Here is a 20,932-nt window from a genome sequence, read left to right as displayed (position 1 = left end):
GTAATTACATGTGAAAGTTCATTAAGGGCAACCACAGAAGTAGCCTCCGACATAGTATTAAGCATGTGTGCGGTGATTAATGGAATAACTTTAATTTCTGGTAAATATTCATGTCCTCCGCTTTGTCAAAACAAACTCGAGTGAGTAAAATCCATTAAAAACACACTTGAGAAGAGTTTTCCTCTTAGACAGTATGTCTGTCCTATAGTTAGATTTTGATGTTTTTATATATATATAATTATACATAATGTAATTTCATTAAAAGGCACATGCAACAGTCACACTTATTGATTAGATGTCTAGGAGAAGTGTAAACGCTAAGTGGCTAAGTAGCTTATTCTTCACCAAAATATGTGTAGTCTCTCCTTGTTTTGGGTTTAAGATGGAGAGAACTCAGGTGTTCAAATGGTTTCTGCTGTTTAAATATAAACAGAAACAATGCACACAGTGAGAACAAGTTTTTCCACCTTTGAAGAACAACCTCATTTAAATTTAGTTCTTCATAATTTACAGTTACAGTTCTATCTATCTATCTCTCTCTCTCTCTCTCTCTCTCTATATATATATATATATATATATATACAAAGGAACAAACATGTTTTAGTGCAGGTGGTAACGTATATATTTGAGAGCATTTAAAATAATGTAAATGGCTTGTAATCTCAGTAAATATATTTTTGATGTATTGTAAATTAACAAGTAAGTTTCCATATACTGAGCACTACCACCAATCATTTATGTCAATGCAAATGGTGGGTCTCATTTTCTTAGAACTTCTCTCCAAATAAATCTATTGCTAAAAGCCCTACTCCTTCTGGATGGGCATAATTTGATGTTAAGGTCATCTAACAAGAATAAAGGCAAACGTGAATGTTCTCCGTTTTCTAAGAAAATAGTGTAGCTAAAGAATCATTGTATGTTTCCTGATAAACCCACTTAGAGTGAATGCATAATATGTGGAATAATCTCTACTGATGATCATCTCCTTCACAATCTTTAAAAGATGGTGACGTGCACTCTTGCCTCAAATGTGACGGCTCAAACTTGCTGTCTCTGTAGTGGTTTAAGAAAATGCGTTTTATTACTTTTAAAAATTAAAATGTCATCAACCTTCATGTTGCATTGAAGATGAAGATGATAATGATTGTTGTTGTTGTCCTATGTTTTCTAACAGACCTCCATCACTAAACCTATCCTCTGCTAAATACCAGCATACCAAATCTGCTAAATTAGCTACTTTTGTATTTATTTTCAAACCGAGTAGGCAATTATCTGTTTAGGTAGCATTAGATGTATTCTAATGCAAGAGTGGTAAAGTAAAAATGTCATGGCAACACTGCAAGATAAAAAGCTAATTACAAGCTAACGTGTATTCATCTGATATTTTGTCTGGTTACTGTCAATACAAAGATTTTAGGAAAATCTCAAAATTCATCCCTAACCCACATATGAGAGAAGAATGAAAGATGTCCATGTGAACAAATGCATTGTCTTGTGCTTTGTTTTCTGTTCTGTACAACTTGCTTTAGATAAGTTTTTAAACTTAGAAAGGTGTGTCACGGTTTTGACTGCCAAATATCACATGCACAAAAGAGCATTATGAAAGACCCCGAGTTTTTAATATTTTGGTGTGCTTTATTGCGCATATCCAAATACCTTCGCGATCGCAGTCACATTCAGTTAGGTCATAAGTATGTAATTCTGTTTAACTCAAATAACATTTTACAGCACAACCTATAAGGTTATTAGGAGAATCGGTTTAATGAAGATGAATTAGTGTCATATTCTTATAAAGGAAATGTACCCATAGCCACCAGGTGGTGCAGTCTTTGATATCATCCTCAATTTCTTAAAGTCAGTGTTTTTAGCCAAATTTTGACACATGCTATTTTGTTTACAGGTGTGTTTTTATATTATTAACACTGGTATTTTCTTTAAACATGTAACATGCAGAGGGTATCATAGCCCATTCACCAAGATGCCATATGATCAATGTTTTAATTAATTATATAGTAAACTCTTACAATTCGTATATGTTTGAAAAGTTGTAGATGCACGGTATTTTAAAATGCTTCTAGTGATGTGGTGGTACTTTTCAAACATGCAAACATATACACAAAATCTGCTAAAAGGCATATAAATACAATGGGACAAATGCTCTCCTTTTCAATGAAATGCTGTTAATGGTTAATCTATTAGAATTTACATCTTAAGTTTTTTTCTCCCCGTGAAACACTGAGGTGATTCAAACACTTGTTTCACCACTGCATGTGTATCTTCAGGGCATATCATTCACAGTATGGGAGTAATACACAAAGCAGTACAAAATGGTCTTGGATAAGAAAAGTACTGCAAAATTTTCCTAGCAAGACACAACATTCTGATTGCCTAACATTATTATAAAAATGTGGAAGTCGTCTCTCCCTTCATCAAAACCCTAACCATCTGTCAATATGCTGTAATTGTTCCATATTGAAAGTTGTTCTTGATTGGAGCAGAGTTATAAACTGTTGTTTTCTGTTACTTAAAAAGGGCAGTTTAAATGAACTTCATGGGTTGTCCTTTAACGGAGATTTTGAGGTATCTTTCTCATCTGAGGAAATTAGAAATGAGTTATTTATATACATTTACTTTAATGCCCCTACCTCTTAATGTTTAGTCGATTTGTTCAATATAATTCTTGGCATGAAAGTGTCCATCTTCAGGAGGTAATAACTCTCCAGTATTTCTAACTACACTGAGTGCTCAGTTTTCAATTACTGAAAGATTCTTGCCACCCACACACATGTGCAGTTCTGTAGTGTATACTTTCTTTTTTATATAAGAGAAATGATCTGTTGTTTTTTGTACTTCGAAGAAGAGTCATATCCCCGGTGTAGCGATCATGCAAGTCTTTACATAGATAACTTTAAAGTAAAGGTCTAACATTTTGTATTAAAATGATTTCACACTGTCAGCAAATGTATGAATCCTTCTTTGACCCAGTTTTGCACTCAAATGTAGCCTTCAGAAGGATATCCACCTTTGTTTACACGGGCTCTGAGCATGTGAATTAAAACTGGAGTTATGGCTCATTGTGAAAAGTGAGCTGCACTTGTCTTGCTTTTTTCACAGGATTTTTTAAACTTTTATCTTTGATTTGAAAACTGCTGGTCCAGTCATAATGGTTAGCCCAATGCGTAGCTGTTTTAGTGATGTCATCAGCTCATGGTGACCTATATTTTGATGAGTTGCAGTTTGAGATTCAGTCATCATGGCCAGTAAAGAAATGGTTATGTACAAACTCAGAAAGCTCTTTAGTTCAAATATGTGAAAGTGATGAGTATATATTCTAACAGAGTGTAACTTATAAACTTGTATTCATTATTCTTACTATCTTTAAGATATGGGATTTGTGTTTCATTTTATAATATCAGCCACAGTGAGGTTTTAGTTTGATTAGATGCCACCGAAAAAAATCTTAAACATGGCAGAAATGCAAAGTTCAGATGTACAATTGAATAGTTTCTTCAGTTATAAGGAAGGAGATATGTGTGATCTCCACATGCAAATTTAGATGTAGATCATGGAAGTTAACTGTAAAGCAATTACTATTATTTTATTTTATTATTATTCTTTTTTTAGAATATTTTCTATTTATTAACAACCATGACTAGAGAAATCACAATTTAGCTGAAAATCTTGAATGTGTAATTTCATTCCAGGAGGTTATGCTTGCTAAGTACTTGCTAGAACTGGTATAAACACCGTTCATATAGCCTGTTTTTTTTATTAATTGCTAGAGTCAACAATTATATCTCATTGTAGTTATTTGTTGTTTTATTTGTGTTTGGTCTTGACAGTGTGGTGCCCCTGAATGCTCACCACACTGTTACTATTATTGTTCAATTACAATGTCATTTCTTCTGTCTGCAGGGTAGGAACGGTGAGCTCTAAAGGTGCCTGTTATTGAAGATTGCTTTAAACAAGCAAGTACTTGAAGAAGGTAAATCCTAAATTTTACATAAGACTCATGCTCAGCATGGGGCAGAATTTCCATTGTTGCTGATAAATAAATAAATCAAATGCTGTAACTTTGTTTGTAGATGATATACTAACCAGTGTTCATTTCCTCCAAAAAGAGTGTTATTATATCAGAAATAAAAGCAGTTATACTATTAGTTTCAACATGTATAATGTAAAATAAGAAAGGAAAATGAATAAATGGTCAATTTCCCCAGACTCATCTTATTTTCATTTAAAATGAAAAAAATATGGTGTATTTTAGCACTACATTGTAATACTTCAGTACATACCAAATACAATTATCAATATCATACTGCTTTAATGATTCTATACACTTCTCAGATTACGCTATATGATTTAATGAATTACTGCCTGTACATACACAACGTTTAATATTATCCTTATTGAGGATTAGTAGTGGAACCTATTGAAGTCCTCGGTATTACTTCTCAAGATGATATATCAGGGCAGTATGAGTAACCACTTAGAGGCTCTTTAATTAATAATACTCAGATAAATAATTGTTTTGCAGTAGATATATTAAAAATAGACTAAAGGTGGGAGATGCGTTGATGAATTTATAGAATTTATAGTATTTATGAACAATATAGTTGGTACAAGATCTATTTGGTTTTATGTTCAGTTTTGTGACATTAAGCCTCTCTCATCCTTGCCTGAAGGATGACTTCTACAGTTGATATACAGTCTATTGGGAACATTAAACAATAGTCACATGGACTGTATTAAACCTATATTTAAAACTAACAGGTAAACTGTTTTCATGACATTTCATTTCCTCTGATGCAATGTTAATATTAGTGTATCCAATTAACCTGTCACTTGTCAAATGTAAGATTGCACTTTTTTTCTCCTTTTTAAGACAAGGCTATTTGGGTGGGAGGGGGGATAGGGTGATAGAGTAATGGCAGTCACATTTTAAACCTCTTGTATATTCATACCGTACACTTAGTTAAAATGATTGTTTAATTTGGGTTACCCCAATATAACATACCACTCTCTTTTGAATGCTCATCTGTTCATAATCATCTTTTGTCAAAAAAATAATAGTTAGACACCATAGCAACAGTGATGTAACTGTCAAGCTGGAAATGCATATTCCTCTCATTTCAATTCCTATTAATGGTGCTGCCTCTACAAGGACTTTAAGCCATGTTTAATTTTCATATTTTTAACCATGCCAAGGTGATTTAAACCTGAGCACCCAACAGCTAGAGATCCCCTGAATCTATACAGGCTTTTTTACACATTTCAAAAACTCTTTAAAAGCTGCTACATTTCTGTTCCATTTCTTGAAATTAAAAATGTTATTCTTATTGGGTACACTAACCAATACAATTGACATGCTGTGAAAACCACATAAAAAACAGTTAAAACAGTGCATATGCTATTTCTCACACAGAAGACAAACCCTGCCTGCATGCATGTACTTCTGCTTGATTTCGCAGTAGGTGTTATTTGCAAATGTTCACCTGTTGAGAGAGAGCTATCATCAATCCAAACCATGTGCAATTCTCAAGTTGCCGGCTCTCCACCCATCAGTAGAAATCATAGTAGACCAGGGCCCTGTTCCTTGTACCTGGTTTAACTAATTCAGGCTAATCTGATGGATTCAGTTAAATTTAAATGATCTTCTATGGTAATTTAGTCATCTGGACTTCAAGCCTGCTTTGAGGAACGGAAAAAGCCAGACTTCTGTCAAGTTATCCTGAAAGTTATCTGGCTAACTCAGCCAGCCATCTATGAGGAACAGGGCTCAGTTTTCATGTGTGGATACTTTCACACAAAGTGACAATAAGATCATCTAAAGGGCAAAATATGAAACCAATGGCCATTTCCACATTGAAAAATAACCGTTCCATGCAAAACTATTCATGAATTCTCGATATTTTCTATTGCAAGTGTAGTATAAAAGATTACTTCAGTGTTATCCCAAACTACTGACAGAACATGATACGGGATTGGTCATTTTCAATGCAGACAGTCTTGGGAGTACTGCACAAAACAATTATTTGACTATCCTCATGGTGTTTTCTTGGAAAGCGTTTTCAATGGTATCAGGCTTGTGTTTAAATAGGAAACATGTTCCCAAAAAACGAACAAACAAAACGTCCTGTTTACTTGCCTTAAAATGAATTCTTAACATACTGTTAGTTCAAGGTACACATCTGGTCCTTCTAGATATAAAATCAGTTAAAAATCCGGTATAAAATCCGTTTAAAATGATGTAATTAATGTTAATATGGTGAAATCAACCTAATCATTGACACAACCTTTAGATGCAATTTTGATTGCATCTCTAATACTGAAATCCCTGTGGCAGATTAAAGGATTAACATGCTTCAATATTTAAAACCATTTTGAAATATGCTTTGGTTTAATAAGAAAATGACATGTTCTACTGTTCAACAGCTAAAGTGAGGAGAGTGTGTTGTACTTTTTTCTGTTAGGAATGAATTCGATCTGAAAACATGTTTTATTAAAATTGAGATGGAGCATTGCAAGTCAGTTCAAATCTCTATGCTGAAAATATTATAATTATTCCTTATGGAGGAAGCTGTTGGGGGGTCTGAGAGGGTGTGGACCCTGCAGTGGATATTGTGATATTGCTAATGTAGCACCTACAGGAATGGAGAGTTGGGGTTATGCAGCTTAAAGTACAGGAAGGTGGGCATATGTCCTCTGTTTGATATTAATGCCCTATTCCTTTTAATATTTACAATCTGTTTTGTTAACATGTTGATTTGTAGTAAATATGTAATAATGTTTCTATAAACTATAAATGGTTAATGTGACAAAGCAATTTTGCTCCAGAATTCATAGAATACAAACAATAAATGATTAATGCATTTAGTTCAAAGGTGTGCACATAAACTTTTATTACAAGCCATGTATCTATAATACTGGTTTAACCAATTCTTAAAATGGGATGCATATAGCAAAAAAATATATTTTGTACTATTCTTCTGTTATAGACGATCACTATCTTCTATCTATGTCAGCTAAATTATATAATGTAAAACCACAAGTAAGTGAAGTAAAAAAAAGGCCTCAGTCATTTGATAGAAGGGCTGCAGATTGTCCCTGATTTAGGTTATAATGACTATAAATAATATAAATAGTAATTATTGTCTATTGCATTGATAGGTATAAGCTGTCTTTTTTTAAAAACTATGTGGTTTGTTTCGTCACCAGTGCTTTATAATCTTAACCACAGGTTGCTGTGTTGAACATTAACAAATCTATTGAATAGGCTTTGGGTGTATTAGATGGTGATGATCAAGACTTAGTAGTAGTAAGCTCAGGAAAAATCTGATTTGTATCATTTTAACTTGTGGTGGACATAAAGCAATGCAATTTGGTGCTAATCAGTTATAAACTGTATTGTGTCATGAACATACAGGTAAAATGCTCATTTTAAACTTAAAAAAAACCATGCATTTCAACAGCAGACCTTAGATGTATTCTTCATTTGTTTTGTTTTTTTTGTTAATTCTTTTTGATTTTGATACCTATAGAACGCCTAATTACATAATTATAAATCAGATTGGCCAGCATTTACATTGTTAAATTTGCCATGGAACAGAATGATCTTTGTATTTGTGTGTGTAGAAAAACTAAAATTCATAATCCAAGGCCAAAGAGAGGTCATATGCAGATGTGAGTCTTTGGCAAAGTATAATAGGAGACACTCTGCCTTGTGCATGTATTGCTTACTTTAAAAAGTCATTTCTTTATATCAGCATTAAGCTAGAAATTGCCATGTATTAGTATTAGGGTTGGTAAGCTTTTAATTCCATGGAATTTACAGCTCGCTGTGTTTCCATGCATTTATAACACTTTGATTCTTAAGAGTTGCGTTTAATCGGTTTTGCCTAGCACAGAACATAATAAACAACTTGCTGTTGCTAAAGTGCCACATGGGGGAGATTGCTAACAAGAAAGTTAAATGTTTCTGCCACTAGCAGTTTTGTCACTGTGTTTTTCATGAGCTGTAACTACTATAATGTACTTTAGGAGCTTCAATACAGTAGTTAAGTATAGTGACAGGCATAATAGCCTCAAGGCTCTTCTAGCAGTATAAAAATTGGCATCCTCTTTATAACTGCAGTTTAAAAAACATCTTTGCTCTTGATCTTGCTCTCAGAATGGGGGCATTTCATAATAATATAAAAGTACATACCATACCTGCTTAGTTGACGGTTAGTGTTCGTGTGTGTGTGTTTTACCCTCACAACTTATGCCTTTTTGTATTTAAACCAATTGTTTTTGCAATAATGAAGGTATCAGGTTTGCAGGGGCTGTCCAAATTTCGTACTTGTTTTCATCTTAATTTTTTTAATGTCAGTCTAAACAGATTGCTTGTCACAGCTAAATACACACTGCATATACAATGAAATATTCTGTTACAGAGTGGAGCAACAGGCTTCCATAAAATACTCTTTCCCCTTTCAACAGACGGATACTGTTGGTGTAATAGATATTGACTGATTAAATCTATATTGCATCTAGATTTTGATGGGTTCTCTCTTTTATTTAAAAACAAAAATAGAAATATGTAGCGAGTAAAGCACCAGATTCTGCCAGTGTTAAAATTATAGAGGACATAACAAGAAAAAACAATTTCAGTGGCAGGGCTGTGTCCGAAGGTTAAATGATTAATTCACAAGCCAGCTATTTGAAACCAGTTGTGATCCCTCAGAGGTTTGGGTTTGACCAGGCATTCACACTGTGACACATTTTTTGTTTATTGCTTGTTATTTTACCTACCTACTGTATTCATAGCAGCCCCACCCCCCTGCATTAACCCGAGACAGACCTTTAATTTGTTAATTTATAATTTCTACAGCCAAAGCGATAACGCTGTCTTTCCTATATTGTTTTGTTATATTTGAAGGCATTCCATTTTTCAGTTTGTTTACAGTTTATTACTTGTTTAGAATAAGATTTACATTTATTGGCCTAAGTAAACTGCATTTATTTTTTCTTTTCATTTAAAAAAAATCTTAAATATAGAATATCCCAATTATTTTCACCCCTTTTTCACACCAATTTGAAATCACAGTTTACTGAATGACTCATCACTCTGTCAAAGCCATCTGCTTTTTTCTTTATTTCTTCAGCAAAGGTAAGATGCCCACTGCCTATCACACCAAATGGAGTTTTGAATCAGATAGCAAAGCCAATGCCCAAATCGGTAGGCATTCTCAAACCTGTCCTGGAGTACCACCTGTCCTGCTGGTTTTTGTTCCAACCGAGCTCTCAATTACTTAATTGAACCCTTAATTTAAGTAATTTGATTACATTTGACTCTTTAAATTGTGTAACTGATAAAAAGTTGGCTCCTTAATAATTTCCTTATACAATTTTATACTTAACTTAAAACCCCTACTATTAAAATGTATTAAAAGGCTCTGATTTAGGAAATTATTAGTTCAGTTAAGGGTTCAATTAAGTAATTGAGAGCTCGGTTGGAACAAAAACCAGCAGGATAGTTGGTACTCCAGGACAGGTTTGAGAACCACTGATCTAATGCATATAAGTAACCTCTAACGACATGCATTTTTAAAATGTATGGTATACAAATGCAGTAACTGTTGAATCTAGTATGTTTTTAATATACAATTATTTTTCAAATTACCCCCAAAATATTATATAATCAATTATATATAAAGTTACAGTGATGTCAACAATAAATTATGCACATTATTGGCACTGAACCTTCTTCGCTGATGGTACGAACCGTCAATGATCAAAATCTAAACTTTGTTGCAGCCCTATTCAAAACATCTCTGTTCTAGTTCTGGAAATGTTAAATTCAGAGTTATTTATATGGATTAAGTCATTTGCCACCTTCCAGAGGGAAAATAAGTGTAATAATGTCAGACACCTTGTGAATGAGTACAGTTAACTTTTAAAAATCACCAACTCAGACCTGGGATTGAATTAATTGACAGGAATAAGCAAAAGTAATCTTTAGACATCTCTCTGAAAAGATTAAAATAAATTGTATCCAGAACTTAACAGAAAATGTCAAACCTATACAATTTAGCAAGCATAGTGATTTCAGGACACAGCCCTCGGTTGGGTACGGAGTTTTAGCATGTTTTATTTTTCACATTTTGATTATGAATGCCACTATATAATTCCCCTATTTGTGTAAGTGACCCTGCTCTATAGGAACACTTTCTATGTAAAAAAACAACAATTAGCCACACAGATATCAATTTGTGACCATGTGTTGGGCAATAAATTAGGACACATCACATCAAGAAACCACTAACAATAGTAACAGGATGTAGAATTGGTGCAATCTGACACTATTACAGATAAGACTAATAAACTCATTGCTATTTATATGTTAATTGTGTAGAATTTATTATGTGTTTTGTCATTATTATTATGTTAGGTATCACAAGTTCTATCGAGCTGAAAGTTGCAACATGTATACACAATATACATAATACATTAAATTACATTAACCGTTGGTGCTGTGCGAATTCAATTTGAATGTATTTGTACTTGTTCTTAGTATGGATGCAATTTCTTACCAAAATAAAACCATTTGTTTTCTTCTTTAATACGTTTTTGAAGTATTTGATCTTGTCTTTTCCAAGGAATGAATGTTCGTGAAGAGATTTGTTGCAGGACCCCTGTATATCACTTCATTTTGTGAAGGAAAACATAGTAATATTAGGTTGTGGAGGATAAAGTGCTTTTAGGGGGTTGTACTGTGCAATAAAAGGCATCATAGAGTGAATTGATTCGATAATATATTTTTTTTTTACACAATCCACAGAGTGTTGCTTATTAGAGTCTGTAGAAGAATGTTGCTGCTTAATGAAATGCCTGATGCATCATGTAAATAAATAGCCTGCAATTTTCAGTGTGACAGCCTTGTGAAAATTATGCCTCTGTGGTATCTAAAAGAAAGGAAGGGGGGAGGGGGGTACCAATAGAATCAGGTTATTATTACTTGAGTGTTGGGATGTGGTAAACTGGCCATCATGCCTTTGAACTTGTGAACTGCTACTTGTTTGTGTGATTTATTGATTTAGATTCGCCTGCCTGGTGCATTCAACTTTACTCTAACACAGCAGTGGGGATGTGAAGCATGCCCTGCTGGATTCAGGAGTGCAAGTATCATTAATTATACTTTCTTCTAAACCTCTCTGGAAATGAAGTGATCACAACAGTATAGTATTTTGGAATATAAAGGCTGCTAGCCATTGTAATATTGAGCACAAGAATTAGGGTAACATATCATAACATTCACATACATGCTGTTTAAATTATAAAGAAATTAAACATTCAGACCCAGACATATCAAATAATATCCTATCATATGTTATATATTTCCACATTGGCGAAGTACTGTAGAATTCTCCATACAACCTTCCCTCCCCCAAAATTAAAATAACACACTTTGTACATTGTTACAAATTAGATTTTTTGTATTTTTATTATTGGATCATCAAATGAATTAGAATGATAAAATATTTAAAATGTAAAATTTATATTTGGGAGTTTATTCAGGAACTGGAGCAGAACACTTTTGGTGATGAAGTGGAAAGCTCTCACATTAGGAATCGTAGTTTATTTGAAGTATAAAATGAAAATCACTGCCAGGTATTTTTTTTTTTAACCGTTTATTTATTGTATTGTGCAGTTATAAGTCTGGACAAAAATGCTATTTTTATAAACAGTCTCTCTCGGGTTAGGGAAAAAAACACTGCAGTGAGAAGACGGAAAACAGGAATGACAAACAGCATTAACTGAAAAATTTCCATTTCATTGCAACTATGTTATTGTTTACTTTACCATACACATCCTAATATGGTTACCTCCCTGTTAAAGCAGCTAAGCCGGGGTTGGGAGGCCCCCACAGGGATCAACTTCCAACTGCCACTTAGACAATAAGAAACAAATGTCACAACTCCATAAAAGCCTTACTTTGCAAGTGTTAAAATACAAAAACCTTCCTTGTTACTTGGCTCAGGCTATGAAATGCAAACACTTTCCCTGTTGCCCTTGTGCTTGTATATCCGCTCAGTTTGCTTCTCTATTTAAGTCACTGATACATACTGATATATCTCGGTTAGTCTTATTTATCAGAGCAAAACAAAGTTGTATATGTTGCATCATATAATACCTTGCGAATGCATTAGGCAATATTTTGATGTAATCTCCTATACAGTGTTCCTACTTTTACCTTTGCATTTGGCAGTGTGTTGATTTCTAACGGCTGCCAATGTTTTGGGGATGTTTGATTTAAATATACAAATTGTATCTGTAATATGTCAAAATAAATTCCTATCATACTCCAATCATGAACATATTAACTCTTTATTCTGACATTATAAAACTAAAAAGTAGATCAAGCATGAATAAAGGTGGTAGCCTTTTGGAAGCAAATCCTTTTTTCAGAGGTTGTTTTTCGGTTTCATGTGGAGGATAACTTTTTGGGAGATTTTTGGTTTTCCTAGGTTTGTTTCTTCGCCACTGTCACCTCAGTTTGAGAATCCTCATGTGTCTGATGTTATCTGTATCCAGGGAAGAACAGGGACACAGGATATGTGTTATGTTGAAGGAGAATAACCCTCCTAAGCCCAAGACACTGCACATGCAACCTTGTGAAATAACCTAAAACTATTGCGATTAAATATTACAGCGATTGAGTTCAGTATATAATATTACAGTGATTGAGTTCAGTATATCATTTCGCAGCTGTGGAAACCATTCCCTGTAGTTAAGCTTTTTTTTTTTTTTAATTATTATTTTATTGTATCCTTTTGGAAAGTTGTATCTAAATATCATCAAGGCTGAAACATTTACCATCATAATTTATGTTCTGTTTTGCAAGCATGTGCACAACAACATCAGGAAAATGTTTTCTTTATTGTTCTCAAGAATACTCCCCAACCAAAGCCAAAGCTGCACCCTGGCTACTCCATAATGGATTGGTCTTGCCTTTTAAGTCAGACTTTGTGTTCCCAGCTAGTTTCAAGTATGTAGAATATGTCAGTATATTTACTACATCATTGTTAGATGTGCATGTTAAGCTCTTTACTTACAGTGTGGATGAAACGTGTAATTGTGAGAGCTATCTAAAATAAATAAATAAGTAGGAAAGGTCATTAAATGGTCCTGGCACCTCTGCCAACAATACCATGAATCACACAGTGCATTAGTACTCCATAGATTATTCAAGTGCTGCCCAGGGCTTGTCAGACATCTACTGTGCTACACAGAGAAAGATTTTAAATTGTCAAGAAGCCTCCTTTTTATATGGTATTTAATTATATTTTCATAATAAGATTGGGTGGGGATGCAATGCAATAAGTCTTTGTTACAGTTTTTGCCTAAAAACATCCATTTCAAACTCTTCTAACTTTCCCACAATCCATTTTAAATAAATGCATTAGAAGGAAATTGTCTTACAAAAATTACTATTATTAGTAGCAGTAATAGAAGTAGGGAGTAGTAGTAGTTTGTTTGCTTGGTAAATGTTAAGTAACTTTTAACAATGCTGGCACATGTATTTAATCTTTACAATACACCTTACACAATAAAGTAAAGTAGTAATCCCTTGAATGCCTGTACAGAACAACAACGCAATATGTTTCCAAGGCGTGCTTTGTTTGCTCTGAACTAAAAGTATATCTATACCATATCTGTTGTAAATGAACTTTGTTAGGCTGTTGTTTGTTAACTGACTTCAAGGTCATTTTCTGGGAATTGCAGAACATTTTACTTGTAAACATATACAAAAAAAAGTGTAAACATTAAATTGTCGTTGTAGAAAGGGATATTGTTGTATTGTTTTTTTTTTTATAGGTGACCTTTTTTAACTTGAAGGCAAGCTGCTGAATGGCTGATTTTAAATATATTTTTAAATAGACTAGCTTGGAAAAATGTAAAACTAAAAGCATGAAGATGAGAAAAAAAAAAAAACCTCTCTGGTATTAAATATAAATTAATGGAATGTTACACAGCCACATCTTTGGGTGTACTGTACTGTTAAAAATAAAATTTATGTTGCTCAGCTATTGCCCATGAAGGTGCATTTGGACTTAGTAGCCTTTAATTAGAAGTGAGATATTAACATTTCATAGGGATTTACGTTAGAACATGGAATGGCGGGCAGCAGTTTCCTCATTATGAATACTCTCTGCATGTAATGAGGTCCATCATTAGTTGATGGAGTGGATTTGCCCTAGCTCTACCTTGAAAGGCACATAATTTACATACTTCTTAGGAATAAGGGCTTTAATGGATTCCTCAATGAATAAAATGAAAAGCTACTTCTTTAAATTTTGAACAGTCTGTTTCTGATAATGTGCATTACCACCAGTTTGCAAAAAGGAAAAAAAAAAAAAAAAAGTGATTGACTTATGTTGGGAACTTAAAGCTGCGGAATTCACTTTGTGAGTCGTGTAGTGTGTCATAAATTCTGAATTAAATCAATAATATCTGGACATGAAAGTATCTAAAAGCTGCAGATCACACTCCGACAATATGACATACCGAGCGGCTTACAAGTAAGACAGCTGGGCATAAATAACGTATTTGAGCGTTGCATCTTATTACCTGTGTAAAATTCCGCGGAGGCCGTTTGATGACCACGGTAGTTGTTAATCAGCTTTATTTTTACTTCACTGATGTTTTTAAAAGACATAAAAGAGAAGGAAGCAGTTAAAAAGCAGATCTAAGTAGTACACTCCTCCTGTAGATGTCTTCAAAAAATGATTTCCAAAAAAATCAGTTCTTCTTTTCAGCAGGCATGACGTGATTGTAGTTTATTGATGAGTTCCCAAAGTGACACGTCTACAAATCGTATCTTTGATCACATTGGTGTTGTGAAATTAACCTGAATCTGTATCCTGCCAGGTAAGTCCTCAGGCGGATAGACCTTCTCGGCAGAACAATCTTCCTCTCTTCCCTAAAACATATATTTGTTTTGGATGTTTTCATTGGAGTGTACACGATGATTACAGCTGTTCATTAACAAAATTGGGTATTTGTTTTAAACTTTAACCAATCACTTTGATATGCTAATTATGGTGTAATTTAATTTGAGCCCTGTAATGATGATGCTGTTATTATGGACATAAATGATGCAGTTAAGCTGAGAGTAATCTCATTTGCATACTGTACATGCCAGTAAATTAAGCCCTTTCCTCGACTGCTTCAGCTTTAATTTTCCACTTCTTTTCACACGGCGCCTTTTCAGCCCCTCTGCTATGAGCTCTCTCTCTAATAGCAGTGATGACTGTTTGATGTGGAGAGCTGCCTCCCCACACTAAATCTAGGCACAATATGTAATGCATAAAGGGTCTCATTATCTTACTAAGTGTTTCTTTAAGAAGTTTGGATTAATAGGAAGAGGTGTTTTCACTTTCAGGCACCACATATTTTATTCTTAAATAGAGGGAGAGGCCAGACAATATGGTAATACCTGCATTAATAACAGTTAGCTGATTCCCAGGAAACAAACAAACACTCGGATTGGGAAGACTAGTTGTCATAACAGTGGTTGAGATTGATTTGACTGCAGTTTTAAATTTAAATTCTGAAGCCGTTATCCACAGTTTACCAGAATTACAGAAAACAAATGTATTTTCCGTGTCTGTGTTTTGAACGGTATGAATAAAGAAAGAAAGTAATGAAAGAAAAAGTGTTTACTCGTGCAACAGAAACACTTAAGAGAGGTACTATATTATTACTATTGTCATTATTTATTTCTTTGTGCCCTGATCCATTATAACTTGTTCTCATAATATAGGTTGGTATGCCAGTATTCAATATGCCATAGCACTCATTATCTTAGCTTGATTTTACAATGAGATTTATTTACTTATTTATTTATTTATTTATTTATTTATTTATTATTATTATTTTTTTTAAGCAAGCACATGCTCAGCTCAAACATTGTAAGAATCCTTTGTGTTTCAAAGGAGGATATTTTATGGACTTAACACCGACAATACAATTGCCCTTCAGCAGGAATGCTTTTCCATTTTGTACCATAAAGAATATTATTTTTCTGCAAGCCAATTTTCTCTGTTAGTCTCTAATTGGCTACATAAATCTCTGGCATTGAGAATGAGGAATGTTTCGGTGTCATAGAGTGTAATCTTCACCCTTATTTACCAATTCATTAAGATTCATTGATGCAGGATCGGTGAGAGGAAATGACAACATAAATCAGACCTCCAACATAATGACCCTAATCAGTTGGGAATTGCTGAAAATGTCATGATGAACTATGTCCTTGTATTAGTGCCACTGTACATTGTCATTGTGCTGCTTTATGAGTGGGACGCATCCTCCTGACATCGGCTGTATTTAACGAAAAAGAGTTGTTAAAACCTGATTCCATTAAAGCTGTGAGATTCATACAAGGTCTTTCAGTATTTAGCCCTATGCCCTTTACCTTCAATTTAACTACTTAATGGAAGGTACATACTCCTCCGCTTTAACCCAATGTATCCTTTCCTAGGGACCCCAGGCTTTTAAAATAATAACATCCGGCTTTGGCATAACTTAATGCTCTTACTAACATCTTGGAGATTCTTCTGGAAAAGAACTATATACACATGTTTCCAGTAAACATTGTAATTGTATGTAACAATGTAATGAAAAAGTTACAGAGCAAGTATGACTATAATATTTTAATATAAGAATATATGCATAGTTGCACAATTATTCTGTACATTTTACAGCTTAAAATACATAAGAAATATATGTGTAATATATGTACACACTGGTAACTAATGCAACGTTTAGTTTCCAAATAGGATTTACTGATGGCGTTGCATCAATCTGAAAATATTAGTTTCAACAATGTATATTTTTCAGGTTTATGAGCATTTTCTGTCTCATGATAAACTGATCTGCAACAAGAAATCATTTCTAATGAATTTCCTCAGCTTGTGTTCTTGTATAATGTGCCATGTATACCTTGGTTTCAATTGAATTGCTAGTAGGGGGGTAGGTCTAATTTATTTGAGTGTTTTCCTCATGATTTTTCTTCTCTAGTTTTTGAAACTCAGAAAGTTCAGTCAGTTGGATTAGCTACATCATCATAGTAGCAGATAAACAATGCCAAGCCACTGAAATTCATTTTCCTTTTGAACTGAATAAAAAAATGGCTAGATATATAGATATATATATATATATATATATATATATATATATATATAGATATATATACAGATATATATATAGATAGATATATATACAGATATATATATAGATAGATATAGATATAGATATATATATATATATATATATATATATATATATATATATAGATATAGATATAGATATATATACAGATATACAGATGTATATATAGATGGATAGATAGATAGATAGATTCAGTGAAAGATATTCATTATTTTAAGAAATAATGACTGTATACATGTCAGGTATTTGTAAATTACCACTATGAATGTACTGTGCATTTCTTCTGACACATTCTCATTGAGATGTATGTGTGAGGCCTTGTTAAAATTCGAATAAGAGTCAGAATACATGCCAATCTCATTATTTTACGTCTCTAAATTTGACTTGTTTATTATGGCAGTTCTTGGGTCAGATGTACCTTAATAACCTTGATTTGAACAGCCACTTTTGTATCTTGCTGATTGTAATGCAGAGATCTTGGCTACCCTCCAGTCTGGGAAAAGCCAAGACCATTGTAAAGTTGATGAAAGTACTTTGCAGGAGTCCAGATGCATTAACTTGGTGTTAAACTAGCATACTGTCCACTATGTTTTTTGTGGTGAAATGTGTTCTATATTTAAATGTCAGAAATGGGTAAAATATTACAATGCATTCATTCTGAAACAAATATTATAAAACTAGGATGATTATTTTTTCACAAGTGTGGTTTGTTTCTTTGATTATATTACAAATAGTTCAAATTATTTCCGATGTATTTACTTTAATGTATTAACATTAAATTAATTACATACCAAAACACTCTGAGAAACCATAAATACCCTAGTTTTTGGTGGTGGTGGAGGGGGGGTTGATTTTACTGGCATTAGTTTGTTCATGCATAGCTGGCATACACATTAGAATATTTTACAGGTGTGATAGTTGGCTGCATGTTAAATATTAACAATGTCTCCCACATCTTAGCACAAGATAAACATTGAAACTAAATTCTGTCCTATTTTTTTACTGAGTTAAACGCATATGCATTTTGTTCATTTCTCAAAATCCCTGAGAGCTTGTTAAATATGAAGTTCACAATTTTTGATTTGCAAATATTGGACTTTAAGAAATCCTAAGCATTTAATATCAGGTAAAATGCTCCTTTCACATTTCCATTCCACTGTAGTCAGTGGTGGTGGGGTGGGACAAAAATCAACAACAACAAAAATAATATTTGAAAGCTGGACATAAATAGCAGTAAAATTATATTTATTTTAGACTACAACAAACAGAATTTGTAAGAAGAGGCATATTTTAAATTAGGAGACTATCCAGTACGTGTTTTTTTCCCATGCTTTGTAGATAGAAGAAGAGCAGTTGTAAGAATATCATAGTTTTTTTTTAATAAAAGATTTACTGATAAATGGCATTCACTTCATTTGTCATCTACAAAACATGTATGCTGGAATTTCAGGTAAAAACAGTCCTCCTGAGCAACATCTGCAACCATTATTGGACATCATAGGGTGACTTTAATGGAGATTGGTTGGGTAATCCAGAGTTACTGTTGACATTTTCCTCATATCTTCTTTGAGCAGTTGTAAAACAGTGAGAGTATGCAAATATTCAGGCATCTTAAATAGAAAAATGATATCCTACACCCTAACTTTTGTTATTTTCTTAAAGTAATACACATCCTATTCTAGAAACTGTTACAGGGAATAACACATTTAGTTCATGGCCATACATGTAAATCCCTTAACTGTTTTACTTTTTTGTATAACAGTCTGTTATTTTGGTACAGACTATTAGTTGAAGAACTTAGAATAGTAGAACAATATTCCCTTGCCTTGCAAATGCATTTTACAAATTACTACTGTTGAAAGTCCACATTTCACGTCCCAGAAGAAAAACCCTAGTATGAATTCTAGTAAAAATGATTAAAAATATATGACACACTTTAAATAATGTTAAAACAATAAGCAGAGCTATAGATCCCCATGGATGTTTGAGATTGAAGTCTTGGTTTTTGTGACAGGTCTAATTGGTAACATGAGCTCTAGGGTAAGAACTGCATTTCCCACAACTTGGATATTGTTAAAAAAAAAAAAAAAGACCCACGTCTCTCATTGCTGAGGATCTTCTATTGTAGTGTTAATCTATGTAAGCCACATGCAAGTGAGATGATCAAAGTCAAATGAAAGAGACTGAGTAAAGAATGTGTAAATAAAAGAGGTTGCCATCCTGGAATCACAATTTGTTATATAATGCTGGCATTATGCACATTTTAACTTCTATCTAAATAGATGCATAGTTACTGTGCTACCGAGTTTGTGTGTATATCACAAACCTGATAACAATTGTATGAATTAAAAAAATAAATAAAGCCATGTTAAGTGGATGGTACATTATTTTTCAGTCTATTACTTATTATATATATATATATATATATATATATATATATATATATATATATATATATATATATATATATATATATATATATATATATAAAAATAATACATTTCTGGTATCCTACTGGAATTTTTCCCATATATGTACACCCTTATAGTATAGTATGGTAATGAGTTATATTAATGTATGATTCTAACCTTACAATTTTAGTTAAAAGGTAGTTTTCTGTGGCTGGTATTCTAACACATTTCAAACCTGACTTTATGCTTATGGATGTGGTTTCATGTACTTCTGTTTCTGTAAATGTATACTCTATAACCATTGCTATTCTAATGTGGGGTAAAGTACATTGAAAACGAATGGCTTCATGTACTTTGCGTCTTGATAATGAAAGAAATCCACAGTCAGATATTAGATGATAAAGCAGTTTGGGAAGGCATGTAGATTTGCCTCCATGCTTTCTTCAGTTACAGTGCATAACATGTATGTAAAGGCCAGTGAGTTATGACCTTAATCTAAACCTTCCAACAATATGGTCTCACTTTTCCTGATTTAATTGTTTATGTATTTACTGTTCTGATATTTTCTTTCTTTTTCTGCTTTTACTTACAAATAATAAAACAGTCTACAAGAATAAGGCTGGCTGGAGGTTTAATGTAAATGTAACATTAAATAAATCCAGGGAATAAGTAAAAGACCATGAAGTCTTTGTTTTCTTTGATTCACTGCCATCTGTCCACATCTCACTGTGCCTCTTTCACTGTTGTATCACATTTTCTCTTAAACCCCCCAGCCCTTGTTGCTTTGATGTTCATCTTAGGTGACCCATTGATAATCGCTGGTCTGGCCATTTGAAATGTATCTTGTGAATTCCTTATTTTTTACTATAGGATTTTTTTAACAGTATTCAAATACATCGCAAATGTGAACATTTGGTTTTGTGGTCTCGAATTCTTAATATTCTTCTTTGAACTTAGTTCCTTGGTAGGCAGTGATATTTGTACTGACATGTATGCTTATTATAGTGCCACGTACTGCATGCAGCTCACATCCATATTACTAAAAACATATTTTTCAGAAATACATTTGAAATGTACTCAGTTATAAGGGGTTTGTTAACAATATTTAAACATTTTGATTTTAAGGATTTGCATGTCTTGTAACCTAACTTGATCTGCTTAGTTTTTATGTGGATTTTATTGTCACTTTGTCTGAACAATTTATAAGAAGAACAAAAGCTCATGCATGGGTTGTTTGGCCAGCTTGTACAGACAATACATGTTGTTGAAGTGTGGCACTTAATGTGTGGAGTTTATCATCATTATTT

At 33.2% G+C, this 20,932-nt stretch overlaps 1 protein-coding gene across 8 annotated transcripts in view; it reads left to right on the top strand.

Annotated features, from left to right (window-relative positions):
- Positions 1 to 20,932, top strand: part of foxp1b (forkhead box P1b) — a 179,232-nt gene that overhangs the window by 66,430 nt on the left and 91,870 nt on the right. For all 8 annotated transcript variants that reach the window (XM_066698041.1, XM_066698039.1, XM_066698035.1 and 5 more), the window contains one exon: positions 3,916 to 3,985. The gene's annotated coding sequence lies outside the window, so the exon portion shown is untranslated. The remainder of the gene's footprint in view (positions 1 to 3,915; positions 3,986 to 20,932) is intronic.

This window comes from Amia ocellicauda, chromosome 3 (assembly GCF_036373705.1).
Source record: "Amia ocellicauda isolate fAmiCal2 chromosome 3, fAmiCal2.hap1, whole genome shotgun sequence".
NCBI lineage: Eukaryota > Metazoa > Chordata > Actinopteri > Amiiformes > Amiidae > Amia > Amia ocellicauda.
This window is presented reverse-complemented; position numbering and strand designations above follow the sequence as displayed.